The sequence below is a fragment of the Podarcis bocagei genome (genome assembly GCF_964188305.1).
Source record: "Podarcis bocagei genome assembly, chromosome: 6".
NCBI lineage: Eukaryota > Metazoa > Chordata > Lepidosauria > Squamata > Lacertidae > Podarcis > Podarcis bocagei.
Genome location: NC_138130.1, coordinates 84,876,751 through 84,886,365, shown reverse-complemented (window position 1 = coordinate 84,886,365; position 9,615 = coordinate 84,876,751).

The following is a 9,615-nucleotide window of genomic DNA, read 5'->3' as shown; positions in this document are numbered from 1 at the left end:
GACCTTATTGTATTGATGACCCTGAATCAGATAAGTGCTGGAGGTACAATGAGGTTGAGGGTACATTCTTTCATATGTAGTGGACCTGTAAAAGGGTAAAAGGGAAATAGTTTATAATGAATTGGGGGGGGGGGAATTTTAAAACGCTTTTCCAAAAAAACCACAAAAAACAGCGTCCATTCTATTGGGGATAATTCAGACGGAAATTTCCAGGTGTCAAAAAAATGTTATTTATGTATGCTACTACTGCGGCCCGTGTTTCGTTAGCCGAAAAATGGAAAACGAGCGAGGTCCCAACCGAAGAAGAATGACAACTTAAACTGATGGAATATGTGCAGCTTGCGGACCTAACTTATAGAATAAGAGAACAAGAAGAACATCCGTTTAAAGAAGATTGGAAAACGTTTATTGAATATATGGAGGGGGAATGGCGTACATTTGAAAACGTTGGCAGCATTAAGATAAATTCAACAGTGTAAATAAGTTTTGATGGAAGTAATAATGGAATACTGAATGGTTAAGTTTATATAAAATACGCAGGGATTTATGTTATGCAAAATGAACTATGGAAAGAGAAAAAGGGAAGTCATTGACATTTTAAGGTTGTTTAAACGAATATTTTAAATTGTAAAACAGAAAATTTAATAAAAATATTAGAGAGGGGGGGGATAAATAATAGTTTTCCCTCCTCTCTCTCGACACTATAACTAAGGAACCTGCTCCTACGGGAGGCAGTGATGGCCCCCAGCTTGGCTGGTTGTAAAGATTAGACAAATTCATGTGTGTGTGCGTGCAACAAATGTACGCAAATTAAGTACTTTTCACATTATTAACCCTGAAAGAATCCCAGAGATGGACTCGGCCCATTGTTGAAATCTTAAAATAATGGAAATCTGAAATGATGGTCCTGAATCCAATAGTTATCCTGTTCAATGAGCAATTGAGGATCCAGGCTTCCAATTTTTTTCTCCAGCCTTTTGTATCTAACACATTTATGCCAGTGGTACAGCCAGGACTCTGTGTTTCAATTTGTCTGACACAGATTAGGGAAAGGCTCATTTCTAGCGTGAGCAAGAATGGATAGCTCCTGTGAGCAGCAGAAGTACTGACCTCCAAAAGCCCTAGTTGTTTAGCAAACTTTTCACCTTCCCCTGCAAAATGTAAGATGCTCCATTTGGAATTAATTTATTTCTGCTGATTCTATTAGTTAATGTTTCGCGTGTACCATTAACAAGGGTTTCAACTGACTATCCATTTATTATTCTTTCTTTGGCTCAGTGCAGTGTTGATTTTTTCGGACCACAAATTAAATAGTTACATATGAATTGTGTAAGATAACATATGACAATAATACAGGGGGGTGTTTTGATACAACAGACAAATTTGATCTTGCGTGTTTCATTTTTTAAAAGTGTTGTCCCTCCTCTCCACCCCCCCTGAAAAATCTGGACACCTTAAAAATAATACATTAATTGTTTATTTTTCCACTATGTTTTCCTAGGATAAAATTAAACCTTCAGAGTGTAACCTTTTCATTTAAACACTGAGATTATGGGCCTCACAGCCTAAATCAGGTGTAGATGGACATAAATTGCATTCTCCTGGGTTCCATGAACTCTTTTTCCATTGGAGGGGTTGGAGATGCCTGGGGAGCAGCCTTAATCATTCCCATCATTATCAACTTTTGACCACATATGCAGCTGTCTCCATTAAGCACAGGCGTCCTAACTGGATTATACTGCATTCATGCACATTGCTAAGAAGAAGAAGAAAAACCAACTATGACTGTACAGAATTTAGCTCTTTCCTAAAATGTTTGCCTGTGTACTCGGTATACCAAACAGAAGATAAATAGCTTGTTTGAGCAGAACAACGCTTCCTCTACGACCAGCATGGAAATGTAGACTGCAGAAGGGTACAGAGTGGCACCTTCCTTCTTCTACCTGCCCACTTGATAGTCCTTTCTTGAGAGAGGAACAGGAGGAAAGAGACCCTGGGTAGTATTCAACTACCGATAACTGGTCCCAATGGGGCTTTCCCCCTAATCTCTATTGAGCTTATTAATTTTACGCATGTGGAAGCCACTGGATGAGCAAAACTGACTCTTGTATTGGAACAAAAAATTATCAAGTTGAAAAATATGGTTCCAAAGCTTTATTCACAGAATTTAATTTCAAACAACTTAAAAACAAATGAAGTTACATTCACTTAGTTGCATGGCTCTTGCACAGTACTCAGCATACGGCATAATAACTTTGTTTATGCGTAACTGGAGACAGAGAAAAACACATCCATTCTCTTAAGTAGCTCAGAACAAAGATACACAGCACCCAACATGGATGCCTGCAAATTAACATATGCATAGGCTAAACTGCATGGAGCTGCTTTCATGGGACTGCTGGAGTTGATGATCTTGTGACTAAGCCACAGAGATACAACCCCATGATACAGCTCCATTAATGATTCACCAGGTAGGCTTTTCTCTAACTTCATGGAAATTTCCATTCAGGCTTCACAGTCTACAAGATGAACACAATATATATTTCCCATTTCAATGTACATGAAACAATTATTCCATACCTTCAACATTTTGGAAGGGCAATTCGGGGCACTCCCCCACCATCCCACTGACTCCATCGCTTGCCCCCTCCCTGCCGCCGCTTGCCCCCCTGCTTTTGTCCATTGTTTTTGGCTTTCATGAGGGAACATGTTGGAGGGTATGCCTTTGTGAAGCACTCATACCACTCTTTATTATCTGTTCAATGAGGCATTATCAGAGTTCAGGGACGCATTCCAGCTAGGCAAAATACTGACGAGAAAACTGTGCTGAAGACCAGAGACCCTCCCAGTCTCATTTGATCAGCAGAGTAGCAGTAATTTTCAGACGCGTGGATTCCAAAAACACACAGAAAGCCGAAGTTGTCTTTGGTAAAAGATCCACTAAGGTATAAAACATACAGTTTGTTGCTAGCTCCCTTGCAAGGCAAAACTTATCTCATGTAGAGCAAATCCAATTTTCAGCAGTAGAAAAATCACACCACACAATATAAATATAAATACAAAAGCGAAAGTAAGAACAGTCCAGTCAGAAAGAAGAGAGGGAGAATAACAGAGCTCCCCAGTGGACAGTAGATACAGGCTTTATCTGGAGGAAATAACCTCAAAGTATAGAGATAGCTCACAGCTTGGTAAACAGCAGCTGTACTCTCTCTGCTTTGGAGAAGACTTGAGATATTATAATAATAATTTATTATTTATACCCCGCCCATCTAGCTGGGTTTCCCCAGCCACTATGGTCGGCTCCCAATAGAATATTCAAAAACACAGTAAAACAGGCATAGGCAAACTTGGCCCTCTAGATGTTTTGGGACAACAACTCTCATCATCCCTGACCACTGGTCCTGTTAGCTAGGGATGATGGGAGTTGTAGTCCCAAAACATCTGGAGGGCTGAGTTTGCCTATGCCTGCAGTAAAACATCAAACATTAAAAACTTCCCTAAACAGGGCTGCCTTCAGATGTCTTCTAAAAGTCAGATAGTTGTTTATTTCCTTGATGGAAAGACGTTCCAAAGAGCGGGCGCCACTACCAAGAAGGCCCTCTGCCTGGTTCCCTGTAACCTCACTTCTCGCAGGGAGGGAACCGCCAGAAGGCCCTCAGAGCTGGACCTCAGTGTCAGGGCTGAATGATGGGGGTGGAGACGCTCCTTCAGGTATACTCGGCCATGGCCGTTTAGGGCTTTAAAGATCAGCACCAACACTTTGAATTGTGCTTGGAAACATACTGGGAGCCAATGTAATTCGTTCAGGACTGGTGTTATGTGGTCTCAACTTTTAAAACCTTAGAATGCACCAGAACGTTCTGGTGACTTCTGTACTTCATAAAACGTTCCTTGACTCAAGGAAGATGCAAAGCAAGTTAAGGATGTAGCCTGAGAAGAGTTCAAAGGGCCAGATAGAGAAGTCTGGAGGGTTGCATTTGGCCCTTGGGTATGAGGTTCCCCATCCCTGGCTAACCTAGGCCTTGAGGAGGAAAAGAGAAACCAACTCCTTCAGTCCTTGAGACTATATACATATATATGTGAAAGAGTTAAGTTGTGGTGCATTTTTTGTTTTGGGCCAAGGAGGAATGTTTTCCAGGAGATCTGAAGCTACTGGCTGATTCCTAAGACAGGAAGGAAGGTAAGAAAACTAGTTCTCAGCTGAGTCTTTTCCTCACTCATAGCTAGGTTTTCTCCTGCTGGGGAAATACCAAATCAGTTCTTTACATTCTCTCGACAGGATAACATGATATGCGAATTAGATTGTTTATAATAAATGCCTTTGAACAAATGCACTGAGAGGCAATATAAAAAAAAACTAGGGGGCTTAAGTTATTGCTTATTACTCACAGAATTGTTTCAAAGAGGAAAAGAAAATCCTAATTTGATTTTAAAACATTATGATTGGTAGTTTAGCTGAGGATATTACCAGCCGCCTCAGCCAAGGGTGTTTAAATCCCTTTGTTTACTAGAGCACTAGAATTTGTATAATATTGTTCTCCTTCCTGAAATGTGTCTGCCAATGATCTAAAATGAACGTAATGTAATATCATAAATGTTTTCATCATGTGTGATTACTAATTTCCATGCCATTTTGAAATCTTTGGTAGATTGCTGGCTTGATGATAATGCTTTCCCTCCACACACACACACAAAAATATTAATAGACAAGAGACCAAGGCCTTAAAAGGATGAGAAATTGAACTGTTTATGAAAACCGTTACTTGAACTATCTGTAGCGGAAGACTCATTTGCAATCAAGAAGCACAAACCAATTTTGCTAGCTGCTTTTGTCTATTATGTTTGCAGCAGGCTTTCGACAGTTGATTGCAGGTGTATAATTATACTAAAAAAATCAAAGAAAACGAGCGAGCAAAAGGGAGGGGGAAGGGGGAAGAAGGCACCCCACCAATAAATGAGTCACAGCCTCATTTATTGAGCTGACTTTTATTGAATTTGCCACAAAAATCTGACATCGACATAATTTTGTTAATGGTACTCATTCTTCCATCCAACAAACAGGCATGTGTCAACAACTTACAGAAGGATTCCTTTAGCAATACAGTAAGGCTCAGCTATTGCATAATGCAATACAGCGGTACCTCGGGTTAAGAACTTAAATCGTTCCGGAGGTCTGTTCTTAACCTGAAACTGTTCTTAACCTGAGGTACCACTTTAGCTAATGGGGCCTCCCGCTGCCGCCGCGCTACCGCCACCACACAATTTCTGTTCTCATCCTAAGGTAACCCAAGGTACTACTTCCGGGTTAGCGGAGTCTGTAACCTGAAGCGTTTGTAACCTGAAGCGTTTGTAACCCGAGGTACCACTGTACAGTATAGGACAATGTGGGGCATCTTTGCTGGTCTCATGCCCTCCATCATCTCCCTCTGGATAAGGTCCTAAAATAGTAAGGGAAAGTATGGATGCATGGAGGGTAAATTGTAAGCAAACACAAGTTATGATATTACACATCAACAACCTGGATAAGTGCCCTGTATTGTTCCAGAAGTCAATTATATCACTTCTACACATTGTATTATAAGAGTCCTGCCATAGATTCCCATGCAGTGCAAGATCTTTTGCAACTGCGTATTTATGACCCGTACAGAAATTAGGGGTGGTGTCAAAAGTGTATGTCTGATTATTTTGACACGCTTGAACTTGATGAGGTAACTTTTCCATCAAAGCCAAGTTGCAGAGTTGCTGCTGCCAGGCTGGCATCAGGGACTCGGCTATACAGCTGCAAATGAAATGTTTTAAGTGTGTTTTAAGTTCAATATACAATGTGATATTAGATGGCAATGGCCTTGTGGAAAATTCAATGTAGTTTTAAAAACGCTTTTATATGTGTGTAGATTCCACCCAGGTTCACTGTCATCCAGTGTTTGGCTACAGTAAATGTTGCTGCTGTTAATATACATACAATTAAACTCACTGTGCTACAGCATTAAGTTGCACAACATTTGGCCTAACAAAAATGTTTATTTTAAACTGCTAAACACAAAGCATCTCATTTTTAAGTGGGGGGGGGGAGGAGGCCTTTAAATCCCATTATATTCTAAACCAATCTGACCCAGATCTGGGAGCCACCTTCAAAAAGGCTATGACAAAAGTATTAAAAGTATTCTGCCTTCAGGATCGCCTGCTCTCTCTGGAATTGATATACAGATAGAGGTGATAGAGATAGAGATAGAGATTACCTCCAATATTGATAAAACAGCCCTACAGTATTTTCAACCTGTGAAATGATTCTGAGAAACACACACACACACACACACACACACACACACACACACACACGTAACTACCTTTATTAATATGTGCATATGTATAGATGTGGCCCTTTTGCATTCTGAAAGATTACTTCTGAATTAACCTGCTTAGAACAATCTATTTTTAAAAGCTTAGTTTGAAGTTTCATCTATGCAGATATCCCTTTAATCTCACAATTGATTGCCTCATTCAGTAATAGTACTTGTCAAATTGCTGCATACATTTATTAACACAAAGCTCTAAAGACACCCCGTTCCTTCTGGTAAAACACTCAGAACAGCTTCCATGGTACAGGATTAATCTGTTAGCAATTACACTTACAGGGATCATTGTGTAATGTGCCACGGGGATTTGGTTTTGCTCCACTTAAAAAGCGTGACTTCCCCGCCACTGTGAAAAATACAAGCACAATAAATTATATTAAAACTAGAAATGTGGTGCGACAATGAGGACGGTATCAGGAGGTAGAGGAAACGAAGGACTCTCTCCTGGCATTTCCAGAATGTTTCTTAATTATCAAGGCTGTAAAGCATAAAACATTTGTAAAGTTGCAAACCTATGCATAATTTTCTAGGAATAAATGACAGCATCTTAATGTGACTTAACACTGAGTTGATATGTTTAGGATTCTGGGGAACAACTATGAACTGCTTGTGAGAAACATTTATCTGCCTAGTGCTTTTGATCTGAGGTTCTGTCTTTTGACGTGTATGTTTCTACTGGCTTGTCTTTGGAAAAAATGGATAAATTCTGTATATAGGAGGCTTGTGCATTATTGAGTTAATTCCACAGAACCTTTGAGAACCAATTGTTACATGGTGTCAGAAGTTGGTGTGGATTTATTTTCTTCTTTTTCGGAGCTGAGAGTTTGTTGGTGCATTTTTGCACACATGCATTAGCTTCAGAGTATGCAGCCTCTTGCCTGCAATAGTTTTACAAGGCAAGTTGGCTGATAATTGTATGGGAGCAAGCTTTTCAACTATATTTGACTGCAGCTGGAGTTGATAATGTCAGTAGTCCTTGAACAATTTAGTGGTTTTTAAAATATTTATTTATTTATAAGTTGCAGGGGGGGTGGACCAGATGACCCTTGAGGTACCTTCCAAATCTACAATTCTATGATTTATACCCCACCTTTTTCCCTGACAGGAACTCAAAGCAGCCACAGAGCCTAGGGTTTGCCGATCAGAAGGTCGGCAGTTAGAATTCCCGCGACGGGGTGAGTTCCCGTTGCTCGGTCCCTGCTCCTGCCAACCTAGCAGTTTGAAAGCATGTCAAAGTGCAAGTAGATAAATAGGTACTGCTCCGGCGGGAAGGTAAACGGCATTTCCATGCGTTGCTCTGGTTCGCCAGAAGCAGCTTAGTCATGCTGGCCATATGACCTGGAAGCTGTCTGCGGGCAAACGCCGGCTCCCTCGGCCAATAAAGCGAGATGAGCACCGCAACCCCAGGGTCATCCACGACTGGACTTAACGGTCTTGGGTCCCTTTGCCTTTACCTTACTGTATATATACATTAAAAAATCTGTTAAAACCATACAAATAATTACAGTAAAAACAGCACAGCACAGCCCTTTCGTTAAAAGCAATTAGTTATTCAAATAAGGTGGAATAAGGTGGTGGAATAAGCAGGAGGACTACAAGGAAGGAGCTAATCAAACTTCTCTGGGAGCATGTTCCAAAGTCTGGGAGCAGCCACCAAGAAGGCCCTCTCCCTTGTTCCCAAGTATGCCTATGAGGGACGCATGACTGAGAGAAGGGCCTTCCCTTAAGTTTCAAAACCCAGGCAGGTTCATATGAGGGAATATGGTCTTTCTCGTAAGAATGTGGTGATTTAAATATATTCCTTTTTTAATCATTCAGCGATTCATGGAGGTGCCATTGAACAGTTTGTTACTGAACTCAAATTTAATCTGCTAAACTGTGAATTTGGTCCTGCAATTCATGACAGTGTGAGGGATAAAGTCCCATTCAACTCAGTGAGGCCTACTTCTGAGTAGGCATACTCAGATTGCACCATAAGCTACACATTGTATATATTAGTGGGTGTCCTCAGTGTTATCCTACGACTACATAGTTCTTGGGACTAAGAGCATTTACTTCACTGGGAAGCCTTTGGGAATGTCTCCTTTAGTTGCATATAATTTCCATTTCATGTCATCGACAGAATTTGCCTAGATGACTGCATGAGAAAAAGCTGGGTAATTTAGATTCAGGTGCTCCTTTTCCAGTAAATTTAACCCATCTGATAAAATACCTACCCACCTGTGCACTGATAGGATTCCTTCCAAACAGCTATTGGAAAGTTATATTGGTTCTTGCTTTGACTAATGAAACGTTTAGCATAGATATAATTTGTGTTGAGAACCACTGAGCTGAGAACACTGTAGAGTTTCTGTAAAACACACAAAGCCAAGAAAATGATGGGGGATATCGTTCCATCTTATTAGGTATGGCTATCCTCAGCCATTCTAATTCTAGCTAAACCTTGCTGCCATCTTGCGTCTGAAATCTGCAATTTATTTTTCTTATTAAAAACAGAAAACCCAATATCCTAGGGGCTTTCTGCCGCATAAGGTACTTATTAGCTTTGTGAGGTAAACATACCTGAAACAATGAGAGGGCTTCCCAGCACTGAGGCAACAAGATATGATGCAGCTGTGAGAGGAGGGGAAAGAAAGCAACTACAGTAATGCAGTAGTTAGAGCAAAGATGGGGAACCTGGCAGTCTTTGCTTCCCAGTTTTGAAGTAGTGTGTGTATGTGAATTTGCACAGTGGTGGTGTTTGGGGGGGGGGAATCAAAATGAAACAAAGCTTGTGGTACATATAGTGGTAAATTCTCACCTAAAGGACTAGCCACTACTGCAAATGCAAGTATAATAAAGCTCAACTCCATTGGGCAAAGCATCACTGTCCAAAAGCAAAGAAAATGTTGCTGGGGGGGAGGGAGCGCTTTGGGTGATTCTGCGGGAAAGATCTTGTCTATAGATGCGTTAATATTAATTTGTAGTTAATGCATTATAACAGATGGTACCTTTGCACTTGCAAACACCCAGTTTCAACCCAACCATCATCATCATCATCATCATCATCATCATCATTAATATTATTATCCTGCCTTTTTCCCTGACGGGACCCAAGGTAGCTTACAGATAAAAACAAGAACCACTAAAAACATAGGGGAAAAACATCCATTAAAACACAAGCAAATATTAACAGAAATAAAACCATATACATATATGAAATCCGCCTTAAAGGCATATCAATGATTACAATCAATTGTACAGTAGCGCCCTCCTGCGA